Genomic DNA, 13,124 nt, shown 5'->3' with positions numbered 1-13,124 from the left:
TCACTGGTGGCTTGGGAAGCTGGGAGTCATGGGTGGGCGCTCCCGGCTGGAGGAGGCAGGCAGGGGAGAGGACGGGAAGAAGGCAGGTGAGCAAAGAACGGAGGGGGGCAGGAAGGGGAGAGGAAGGAAGCGGGATCAGTGGGTGCGCCTTTCATTCTGCCTGGAAGACCAGCGCCTACAGCTGGACTACCAAGTGGATTGAAAGGGTCACTTTGGGGACAGCGCTGCAAATGCAGAAGGGATCTTGGCCGGTTTCTAAACAGGGAAAGTGAGTTTCCCTCTGACAACTGCTTTCTGCCTCTCCTCTGCAAAGCTCCACATGTTTCTGCCCCACCCTGTCCTCAGCCAACCCCCCACTTAGAAGCCACTCTTGGGTTATTGACTTCTGTGTGCTTGTGTATCTGTGTCTCCCGTGTGGGGTTCCTCTCTGCGTAAAGTCTTCAAGCTGTGCCTGTGTGCGCCTGACAAATCGGCCCCATTGCCTTTCCCTCGTCAAAATTTATCTTTCCCCCCACCTCCAGTCTCCGTTGTTGTGTGTCCTGGCTGAGAGGAAAAACAGAAGACGGGGGGCCATCGGTCAGGGATAGTCTACTTGAGATTCCTGCATTGCCCCAGGGGGTTGGCTTGATGACCCTCAGGGGTCCCTTCTAGCTCCACTCTTCTCTGGTGCAGGCAGGCTTGTGCAGAGTTTTAGGTACAAGTTGGGTGCAAGGGGTGCAGCCCATCTTATGCACCGCCGGCTCGGGAAGAAGTCCCACTGATCATGATGAGACTCGCAGGCGAGTAGATTGCTGCTGTTGAAATCAATGTTTTCCTTTTCAGAGCATGGTGAAATCCCCATGACTAAAACCTCCCCTTCCGTAGTTTCTGTCAGGAGTTCAGCCTACACTCGAGTAGCACCCTGGCAGAGACACGTGCCCGACTGGCATGTTCCCTCCCTCCTGGTCGATCGTTTGGGAGCTTCATAAGCTTTCTTCAGCCCGAACATCCCAGCGACCGATGCCAAGCGACACCGGCACACTTAGGGATCCGCAGAGTTTGTGCATCATGCCTGACAGACCTCAGCAACTCAGCATTTTGGCTAATCGGCTTTATTTACATATCAACATACACACGGAGCACTGCAACATGGCTCCCTCTCTCTCGAGCATCAGACAGCAAAGAGAAAAAGAACAAAGGACAATAGTCCCACTTCACGGAACACAGGAACACAAACATCCTGTCGCCGTCACTTCCCACTCTGTGGAGTCAAAACATAGACAACAATCCCATGACTGCAATCATGGAGCTGGAATTCTCACAGTTTCAAGCGCTACCACAGGTTCCGCAGAATATCTGTACTGCATGGTTTAGTGTGGCAGCACCTGCCCTTTGGAACTCCCCGCCTCTTGCAACAAAGCACGTGCCTTTGCTAGACGCTTTTCAGGCACCTGCTAAAAGCATTCTTGTTGAGGCAAGCATACCTAGAAACTTAGGAAGTTGAAGTAATTTTCATCTCTTTTAATATTTTAACTTTTGTATGTTTTAAAGTAGGATTATTGATTTTTCTTGATTTTACTGCTGTGGTGGTTTTTTTGTTTTTTGTTTTGGTAAAACACTTTGCAGGCTTTTAAAAATAAATTTTATTAAATAAAGAAGCAATACATAGAACTAAGAATAGAAATATATAGGAAAATATATATCCCCCTTTTCTTTATTTTTCCTTCTCCACCTGCTGCTGCTCCTCCTCCTCCTCCTCGTGTTCCTCACCTGAAGGAAAAGCCAAAGAACCACCATTAAAATTGGTGCCTGGTATGTGCAACCATATGCTGTATTTTTATTCTTTTTGGCAAGAAAATGGGCACACATGGAGGCAGCAAACCTTTGTGCCCTTCAGAGGCACATGCGCAGTCTGCTACTGGCCTCTGGTCTCCTGCGCATGGGGTGGGGGTGGGGGGGAGGCCACCCCTTCCACGCAGCGAAGGCGACCCTGGCATGGCTACCAGCTGCCCACAAAGGCGCACTGAACTGGGCTCCAGACTGTGGTGGGACTCCCCTAAGCCCCAGCCAACATGGCCAGCGCTCATCAGGGATGATGGGACTTGAAACCCAACATCATTGGGAGGGAGGGCCACGTGAAGACAGGATTCTCAAAAATACCTCTGGCTTGCGGCTCCTGGAGTGTTGCTGCCAACGCCTGGAGTTTCTCTTCAAGCTCCTGGAGCTTCACACGGAACACTTGAGCTTCCTTAAATACTGTTTCAGCTGCATGCCACACCCCAGCCAAAAGAGCTGTAATCACTGAGAAAAAGAAGGGAGCATCTGTGCATGCCATTCCGGTCAAGTTGCACCAAAGTGGGACTTGTTCATCTGAGCTCCACAAGCTGGTTTTTTTTAATTGTTTGACTGGGGTTGTTTGTTGGTTTTTCTTTAATTTGGGGCAAGGCCTTTTTATGTGCCCTTTCAATCCCCAAGAGCCAGCACTGTAAATCAGTTTTAAGGGAGACTTACAACCACAGCTGCCGCCACCCCCCAACATCATCAGTAGTTACACATACAGGCTTTTAAAACCTATTTAATATCTTTTTAAAAAAGTTAACCTTGTAATTCCTAAATCATTTTAAACACTTTGAAATACTTTCTAAAATTCTGCTATTTAACATTTATGTAAATAATGTAATAAAGGAACCCAAATGGTCAGATATTTCCCTGTTTCAGTTTTATCCCATAATGTATCCATTTTGCTACATGCCAACGATACGGTGTTGTTATGTGGAGTTTGGAACAAACAGGGTTAAAACTCCGTGGTGTCCTGTATCTGGGAGGAGCCCGAAGCAGGGCCAGACGTCACAGGCTTTGTCTGTGAAAGTTCCTTTCGATTTTGCCTGAGAGTCACAGCTCAACGGAGAGGCTGTGAATCGGTGTGCTTTGGAAGCACGGAGAATGCAGGAAAACTCTGATGGAAGAGACTGATTTATAGCTTGTAAATAAACACTTCTAGAGATAAGAACCGATCTGTCTTTGGACTTAATTTATCCCTTTCTCATATGGACTCAGGACCGCTGCATTTACTCTGCTATCCTGCCAGGTCATTTTTTCCAGCAAAGTTCGCGCAGGGAAGAGTGACCGGACGGCAATTTATATTTACCCGAAGGTAAATTTATTTGCACCTGAAGAGGTTATGGATCTTACGTGTTTCCTGACAAGTGTGAGAAGGGAGGAAGGCTGCCAGCTTTGAGTTGCTGTGATCTCCTGCCAGGAAAGGGCAGTGGGAGATGCTGGTGATCGGAGCCAAGAGCCAAGAGAGACGGCTGCTGCTTCGGAGGACCTGCTTGCTGGCAGAGTGAGTACGTTTGAAGCCCTGGGGGGGGGGGGGGGAGATGGCTGCTGCTCAGGCACAGCAGAGCCAAGAGAGCTACCCCGGTGAAAAATTGCATGGAGCCAATTGGGAGGCCTGGTCAAGAAGAGCCAGGGGGTGGTTTGTGGCCACAGGGCTCTGGAGTCCAGTCCAGAAGGAGCCGGCACCACCCACGCAAGCTACTGCTATGCTGAGGGAGAAAGAGCAGAGGCAGCTTTGCATGTTGCAAGCAGCTGTGGACGCTGTGCTGAAGCCTCATCTGGAGGGCGCTGAATCGGCCCAGGCCGCCTGGCAGGCGCTGAGGAGTGTGTGTGAAAGCTCAGCGGGAGCCAGGCCAGAGGGGGCTGGAGGAAGCCCAGGAGAGGCTGAAGGTTGCCCAGAAAGCCCAGTGGGGGCTGGGACAGTGTTGGGGAGCTGTTGCAATGCTTCAACACGTCTGTGTGATGGACTGTGTGCGGGAGAGATGCTGAGAGCTGAAAGGAGGAAAGCAGTGGCAAGCTGTTCCTCAGGCTGCTGTGCACCCAAGAGTGGGGGTGCAAGCCGTTCCAAGAGCTCTGAGAAAGCGAAAGTCTCCGAAAGTTGTTTGTGCTTTGCTGCGACGTCCAACAGCGCTGGGAAGCATCCGCTAGAGGCCCAGGCTGCCAAGGACACCAGCTGCAGTGGAATGTCAACAAAGCAGTTTCCCAAGGCCTGTTCTCAGCAGCAACGTGAGAAAGCTGCAGGCCAGGAGAAAAACAAAGACAAGTCGTCTTATCACCTCACAGCTGCGACGGTGGCTCTGGGAAAAGGCAAAAGCCTTGATCGGGGGGAGGCTGTGGCCATGGCAACCAGGAAGGACACTGGCAGAGGCCCCGGTGGGGGTGCGAGCAACGCCATGGCAGCTTTAGAAAACAGCCAGAGAGACACTTTATCTTTTATTATCGATTCTGGAGCTTCTCACAGTCTTGTAAAATCTAAAGAGTTCCTGAGGGACTGCAAGACAGTTAAAACTAAACGCTGCGTAAAATTAGCAGATGGGTCTCAGAGACCATTGACTGAATCTGGGTTCCTTTATTGTTCTTTCTTGGATCATTGGGTGCAGGTTTTTGTGGTTCCAGAGCTTGCACACTCTCTTTTAAGTGTGCCAGCACTAAATGACGATGGGTTCAATGTTCTGTTCTCTAACAATTTGTGCTCTTTTTACAGGGATGGGAAGATCATCTACAGCATTGAGAGAAAAGACAGGCTCTTTCTGGTGCAGATGCCTGTTGAAAAGGGGGCTGGTGGAAAAATGGGACTAGTGGAAAATGGGACTGGTGGAAAAATGGGGCTGGTGGAAAATGGGGCTAGTGGAGAGTCCATTGAAGATGCCCATGTGCAGTGTGCAAATGTCCCACCACACAATGATTGTATTCACTTATGGCACAAGAAATTTGGGCATGCTGGGTGGTCGCTTGTGCGAAAGGCTGCTGAAAACACCATTGGTTGTAGATTCAAGGTTTGTGACAAATACCTAGATTGTCAAGCCTGTAAGCAGTCGAAGGTCACAACATGCTCATACCCCAGGTCAGAGAGGCGAACCAGCAAACCCTTTGAACTTGTGCATGCAGATTTGTCAGGACCCATGCCAACACCTTCTTTAGCTGGGTCTAAGTGGGTTCTGGTTCTGATTGATGATTTTTCGAGGTTTTCTTGGGTTTTTGCGCTTAAATGCAAGTCAGAAGCGGCTACCCTGATCAGGGATTGGATCACAGCGATAGAGCTACAGTTCTCTACCAGGGTGGTTTCCTTTCAATCTGATCGCGGGGGGGGGGGGGGAGTTCACAGGTTCTGCGCTGCAATCGTTTTTCAGGCAGAAGGGTATCAATCATCGATTGTCTGCCCCCTACAGTCCGCAACAGAACGGGGTCGCAGAGAGAAAGTTTCGCACATTACAGGAATCTGCAAACGCTATGTTGGCAGACTCAGGTTTGCCACAGCGCTTTTGGGCTGAGAGTTATCGGACAGCATGTTTTGTACAGAACAGGGTGTACAATTCCAGTGTAGGCAACACACCGTTTTTTTTGTTGCATCAGAGGAAGCCTAAAGTACACTACTTTCATGTTTTTGGGTCTCAGGCTTGGGTTCTCATTCCAAAGGCCATGCGCAGAAAGGGTGAGCCAAGGTCTAGGAAGATGATCTTTGTGGGCTATGAGCCGGGTTCAAAGGCGTGGCGTTTCGCATACCCTACTGGCAACCAGTCTAAGCTGCTTATTAGCGGCAGTGCTGAGTTTTGCGAGCAGAGTGGGTGGAAACGTCTTCACGGGAACCCAGATGTTCTATCAGACTCAGATGAGGAAGAGGAGGGTGAGGCTGAACCTGCTGCTGATGTGCATGGTCCACAGCCGCAGGGTCCAGCGCCAGGCTCTCCAAAAGGGAGTCCCAGGACCCCTCCACAGGTCTCTGTCAAGTCTGAGCTAAGGAGTGCACCATCCTCACCAGCACAACCAGCTGTACGCCCGAAACGGCGCAGCAGGTCAGAGGGGGATGTGTCAGACACAGAGGATAGTAGAGTTGATCCAGGTGAATCAGGCGCAGTTCCAGAATTCACGCTGAGGAGGTCAACTAGATCAACTTTGGGAGAGGGTTTTCACCCGCAAATTACCTGGCTGATTTACAAATACCTAGGTACAGACACTCCTTTACCCTGGCCAGATTCAACGTTCTGCCCTCTGCCCTGCTGCTAGGCAGATATGAGGGCAAACCATATGACTCACGTGTTTGCCCATGTGGCTCATCGGAAGTGGAAACAAGTCTGCATGTATTGCTGCACTGTAGTTACTACGAGGATCTACGCCTGACCTTTATTGCCCCAGTTCTACAAAAGCTTAAAAATGAACCAGAACTCCAACGTATGAGAGCCTTGGTAGAAGATAAGGTTCCTGAAATTACGATCAATGTTGCCAAATTCTGTGTAGCCGCTATTAGGCGTAGGAAACAAGAGCTTCCCAATGTTAATATGCAGGCGAAGGCAAATACTTAATTTTATTTATGCTGTCTAATTTTAAATTGCTGCTATGGCCTAATCTGTATTGAAATTGCCCTTTGTTTTTCCGGTGTTATGCTTCGCTGACTAGCTGTATGAGTTAATCTGGTCTGTGACCGTTTAATAAAATTTGATTTGATTTGATCAACCAAGGGAAAGCCACCTGAAAGGTATTAAGCCACTAGTGTCTGGGTTGGTGTGGCTAGATGTGAACCTGAATCCTTTGAGGATGTTCAAAAGTTGCCTCAGGAAGAAGCCAGGAAATGGCATGAGGCGATGCAGAAGGAGATGAACTCAATGGAGTCTCTTGGTGTGTTCTCACTCACTCAGCTGCCGGCTAACCAAAGAGCTGTTAGCTGCAGATGGATTTACCGTTTGAAACCCACAGAAGCAGGAGAACCACAGTATAAAGCGAGATTAGTGGCCCGAGGAGTCACACAGAAAAAGGGTGTACACTTCACGGAAGTGTATTCGCCAACCTCAAGAGCAGAGACTCTGAGAGCGCTTTTGGCAATAGCAGCACAGAGAGGTTGGAAAGTGAACCATTTTGATGTAGATGTCGCCTACCTGAACTCAGATCTCAAGGAGGAGTTGTACATGCTTCCTCCTCCAGGGTTTGAAGTCAGTGAGCCAGGCGTCGTGTGGCGGTTGCACAAATCCATCTATGGATTACGCCAATCTGCCAGGAATTGGAATATGTGCCTACATGAAGCTTTAGAGGAGCTAGGTTTTAAGAGATCTCTTGCAGACAGTTGTCTTTACATTAAAGATTCAGGCGTAAAACAGCAAGTGGTGCTTGTGTTTGTTGATGATATCTTAGTTTTGGCACAGACAGGTGAACAGGTGGAGAAGTTTGCTAAAGAGCTTGGAAAGCGGTTCAAGTTAAAGCAGCTTGGAGATGTCAAATCCTATTTAGGCGTCCAGATCACAAGAACAAGTGATGGAAGCTTTTTGCTTTGCCAGAAAGGTAAGATTGAACAGTTGCTTGAGAAGTTCAGGATGTCTGATTGTGCAGGTGCCAGATCACCCATGGAGGCTGGATTTGTGAAGGAGTGTCAGCAAGTAGAACGCGTGGTGTTCGAAAATACTGAACTCTTTCAGTCAGCTCTGGGCAGTCTGTTGTATCTGTCACAGTGGAGCAGACCAGACATTGCATTTGCTGTCAATCTGCTCAGTAGAGAGGCTTCAAGTCCTAGTGTGCAAGCCTGGAATGGCATCAAGAGAGTTCTGAGGTATTTGCAGGAAACCAAAGACTTGTGTCTTAGGTTGCCAGCTCAAGGAGAAGTCAAACTGACTTGCTTTGTGGACGCAGATTGGGGTAACTCTGAGGACCGCAAATCAGTGTCAGGTCTGGTGGTGAAGTTTGGGGACTCAGTGATAGGGTGGAGGTCCCGGAAGCAAAGTCTCATAGCGCTTTCGTCTACTGAAGCTGAGTTCAGTGCGCTATCAGATGCTTGCAGAGAGCTGGAGTTCTATGTGTGTTTGATCGAGGAAATCTGTGGAGAGGTTTGTCTGCCCGTTGTGGTGCATGAAGACAATCAACCGTGCCTTAAATTAGCTGAGACAGGGCAATTCAAGGCGAGGACCAAACATTTGGACATATGTTTTCAAAATGTGTGTCAGAGCGTTCGTGAGGGGCTAGTTGCTCTGAAATACTGTCCCTCAACAAAGAACCTCGCTGATGGTTTCACAAAACCATTAACCTTCCAGAAGCACGAGGAGTTCTGTGAGGGTCTGTGTATGGGGAAAGCATTGTTGGCTATTGTCCCCAGATGCAGGACAAGAGGGGGTGTGGAGTTTGGAACAAACAGGGTTAAAACTCCGTGGTGTCCTGTATCTGGGAGGAGCCCGAAGCAGGGCCGGACGTCACAGGCTTTGTCTGTGAAAGTTCCTTTCGATTTTGCCTGAGAGTCACAGCTCAACGGAGAGGCTGTGAATCGGTGTGCTTTGGAAGCACGGAGAATGCAGGAAAACTCTGATGGAAGAGACTGATTTATAGCTTGTAAATAAACACTTCTAGAGATAAGAACCGATCTGTCTTTGGACTTAATTTATCCCTTTCTCACATGGACTCAGGACCGCTGCATTTACTCTGCTATCCTGCCAGGTCATTTTTTCCAAGAAAAGTTCGCGCAGGGAAGAGTGACTGGACGGCAATTTATATTTACCCGAAGGTAAATTTATTTGCACCTGAAGAGTTAGCACAAACATTCTGAGCGTCTGCACATCATTCTGAGCGTCTGCACATGCGCGAGCAGTGAAACCTGGAAGTAACCCGTTCCGTTACTTCCGGGTCGCCGCGGGAGGCAACCTGAAAAGACGTAACCTGAACCGAGCGGAAGAAGAGGTATGACTGTATTTGAGGATTTGCTTCTCTGATAGGAGTACTGGGTCTCATCAGATGACAGCCTCGGCCTTGAAGGCATCAAGATCTGCACAAGCAATTCTTAGCTTTACCAGAACTGAAGGCGGCAATGGGATTGCCCCTGCTCCGAGAAGATATACAGTGGTACCTCGGAAGTCAAACGGAATCCATTCCAGAAGTCTGTTTGACTTCCAAAACATTCGGAAACCAAGGCGCGGCTTCCGATTGGCTGCAGGAGCTTCCTGCACTCAATCTGAAGCCGCGTAAGCCGCGTTGGACATTTGGGCTCCAAAGAACATTCACAAACTGGAACACTCACTTCCGGGTTTGTGGCGTCCGGGAGCCAAAACATTTGAGTCGCAAGGCGTTTGGGATCCAAGGTACGACTGTATTGGTAAGGCGCCCCCACAGGTAACACGGGGGGGGGGGGAGGAGAATGATAGGAGGGGATCGGGAGAGACAGGGAAGCCCGGAGGGAACGCCCCACCTAACCCAGCTCCGACCCCAAGCCAATATCACCAGCGGCTGGAGCAAAAGAGCAGAGGAACCGCGCACCGGGGACCGGCTGGGGGCTAGAAGAACGCGGCGTGGACCCTGCCCTGCCAGTGCAGGGGGGCACAGCAAAAACCATGCTTTATTTTATTTAGTTTATTTTCAGTCCATTTCTTATCCGTATTTTAAAGCCCTATGAACCCAGGTAAGCAGCCTGAACCATTGGAGCCCATTTCCTGGAACGGCCGCCTCAGCCCCGATCTAGGGACCCGACACCAAGCCCTGGGGGTCCCACAGGAGAATTAAAACTGCCCCTTTTTCTTGTTCCCTTCTCTCTCTCTCTCTCTCTCTCTCTCTCTCTCTCTCTCTCTCTCTCTCTCTCTCTCTTTCTTTTTCTCTCCCTCCTCCTTCTTCTTTAGTTATACACACAACCCTCCCTTTTTTATTAATACATTATTACTCATTATTCATCCATTTCTATTCACTTCTTACTCATTTACTCGTTTTCATTCTTTTTACTCATTTCTCTCTCTTTCTCCTTTTTTTACTTTTCCATCTCCACTCCCCCTTCTTTCTATTTACTTATTACAATGGTTTTTTTTCTTTTCCTTCTCTTTTATTAACAAACAAACAAACTATTTTCAGTAGGATTTTTTGTGTTTTCTTTTTCTTTTTTCTTTTTCTCTCTATCTCTTTTCTCTCTTCCTTATCTTTTCTTTTCCATCTTGTCTTTCATCTCACATTATAACTTGAACAACCACAGCGACTTTTGATTTCTAAATAGAATTCCATTAGCCTTTACATTTTTAACTTTGGACTCTTATCTGCAAACTCCCAACCCCACCTCCCCACCTTAACACTGGGAGGGCCATGTCCCCGGAATTTGTGAAGACAGGATTCTCAAAAATACCTCTTCCTTGCGGCTCCTGGAGTATTGCTGGCAACGGCTGGAGTTTTTCTTCAAGCTCCTGGGCCTTCATAGGCAATGCTTGATCATCCTTAAGTACTGTTTCCGCCCCCGTCTTAGGGCTATTGGGCGCCTTCTTCAGTATTTCAACATCCTGGGGAGGACAGACACTTCCTGCTAGACATTTACTCCAGACATTTACAGAAGGCACAGAGGCACTGGTTGAAGAAGTTGGGAATGAGCAGACAGTGCTATTGCTGAGAAGGAGCTCCACCCCAGGGTGCTAAAGAGCTCTTTCCCTAGCCTGCAGGTGCCAGAAGGCCAAGCGCTGGTGTTGCAGTGGTGGTACTTCAGAGGCGTATGAGAAAAGGCTGCTCTGGATTCTGGGTATATAAATGGCCTTGCCTGAAGCTGTGGATTGTGCTCTGCATTAGCAGAGAGGCTCTACTTAGTTGCAAATGAAGCACATTTCAGTTATTATAGAAACCGGTGTTTCCATGCAGGCTTGTTCAGGAACTCTGTGAACTAGACAGCCGCTGTTTTAAACTGGCCCTTTTTCTGGCAGGTTAAACGATTAAAGTTGAGTTGATTCACTTCATCCGCCAACTACCCTTCTAAGCAACCAGAGCAATTACAAATAAAAGGCTCTCCAACCGTGCGCTATCCCTATCTGCAAGCGAGCTCTCCCACAAAGTGGGTGGGGGGACAGGGGATCCCCTCTGCTGTGCTTTGCCTCAACGCCCCAAAGACAAGCCGTCCAGCTGGAGAAAAGGGGGGAGGGGTGTACGCCACAGGAACGGCCAAGAACGCTGTTTTTTGCTCAGCAATGAGGCGTTAAAGCAGACAGACCTTCCTCTGGGTCTCTTCTCTCTCGGGTCGGGCTCTCCCTCTCCTCAGCGGCGGCGGCTGCAGCAAGGTCGGGGCACCCCCCCCCCCCAGCCAGCGGATTGGCTGGAATGTCCCCGGATTTAATTAATGTCCCCGGATGTAGTCGGGACCTCCGATGCTGCTTGCTACCATGGCGTCAGCCATGTTGCAGCGCAGGAAGTCCCTAGGCATAAATCCGGGGACATTCCGGGGACACATTTCTGCCGGGGACAGATTGCTGAATCCGGGGACTCTCCCTGGCAACCGGGGACGCCTGGTAAGCCTCCTTCTGGCCTTACCTGAGCAGCAAGTGCAGCTTGTCCTCGATCACCGTGGATCCCTTCAGCTGCCATCAAGCTCCCAGGTTTGGGTCTCTTGTCCTGACCTGGTTTTTAAATAGAATTCCATTAGCCTTTACATTTTAAACTTTTGACTCTTATCTGCAAACTCCCAACCCCACCTCCCCACCTGAACACTGGGAGGGCCATGTCCCCGGAATTTGGGAAGACAGGATTCTCAAAAATACCTCTTCCTTGCGGATCCTGGAGTATTGCTGGCAACGGCTGGAGGTTTTCTACAAGCTCCTGGACCTTCATACGCAATGCTTGATCATCATTCAGTACTATTTCCGCCCCCTTCTTAGGGCTATTGGGTGCCTTCTTCAGTATTTCAACATCCTGGAGAGGACAGACACTTCCTGCTAGACATTTACTCCAGACATTTACAGAAGGCACAGAGGCACTGGTTGAAGAAGTTGGGAATGAGCAGACAGTGCTATTGCTGAGAAGGAGCTCCACCCCAGGGTGCTAAAGAGCTCTTTCCCTAGCCTGCAGGTGCCAGAAGGCCAAGCGCTGGTGTTGCAGTGGTGGTACTTCAGAGGAGCATGAGAAAAGGCTGCTCTGGATTCTGGGTGTGTATGTATATATATATATATATATGCAGGTTTTGGTGTCCTCGGGTGTCTTCCCGTGTAAAAGTTGGGGTGTCTAGGCGACGTTTCGACGAGGTCTCACTCGTCATCTTCAGGCTGGTGCTTTTGGCTTCTTGTTACTGGAACAGAGCAGGATCTCAGTGTTTGAGTTCCTATAAATACTGTTGAGGGGGTGTGGTGTTTATAGGAACTCAAACACTGAGATCCTGCTCTGTTCCAGTAACAAGAAGCCAAAAGCACCAGCCTGAAGATGACGAGTGAGACCTCGTCGAAACGTCGCCTAGACACCCCAACTTTTACACGGGAAGACACCCGAGGACACCAAAACCTGCATTCCTGTACCCGTGAAAATCTACGAAAGCATATATATATATATATATATATATATATATATATATATATATATATATAAATAATATTTTATTAAGTTTTAAGAATAACAACAAACAGAAAAGAGAAAAAAACACAAGAAAAACATAAAAGCACAAAGCACAAAGTTACAAAATACAAAAAATACAAACATTTAACATAAGTAAAAAGGAAAAGAACAAAAAACACACAAAAAGAAAAAACCAAAAATCCCTCTTTTTAATTTCTCATCTTTGATTCACTTATTTTCCTGACTTCCTCAGGCCTCCCTTTTTTGTATCCCTTTTAAAAATTTGTTCAGCAAATTCATATCCAATTAATTTATATAATTATCAATCCAATCTTATTTTTTACCTTGTTGCTAGAACCCCCTCAGTTCATTTCAATGTCATCAACATTCAAAAATTTTGCAATGTTTCTGTAAATAAATTTAAAATTTCCTCCAATCTTCTTCCACCAACTCTTCTCCCTGGTCTCGGATTCTGCCAGTCATTTCCGCCATTTCCATATAGTCCATTACTTGCATCTGCCATTCTTCCAAAGTGGGTAGGTCTTGTGTCTTCCAATGCTTTGCGATGAGTATTCTTGCTGTTGCTGTAGCGTACATAAAGAAAGTTCTATCCTCCTTTGGCACCAATTGGCCAACTATGCCCAGGAGGAAGGCCTCTGGTTTCTTCAAGAAAGTGTACTTAAGTACCTTTTTCATTTCATTATAGATCATCTCCCAGAAAGCCTTAATCCTTAGGCACGTCCACCAAAGGTGAAAGAATGTACCTTCAGTTTCTTTACATTTCCAACATTTATTGTCGGGCAAGTGATATATTTTTGCGAGCTTGACTGGGGTCTGTTCGG

This window comes from Podarcis melisellensis, assembly GCF_964234715.1.
Source record: "Podarcis melisellensis genome assembly, chromosome: W".
NCBI classification, from domain to species: Eukaryota; Metazoa; Chordata; class Lepidosauria; order Squamata; family Lacertidae; genus Podarcis; species Podarcis melisellensis.
Note: the sequence above shows the minus strand (reverse complement) of the source record.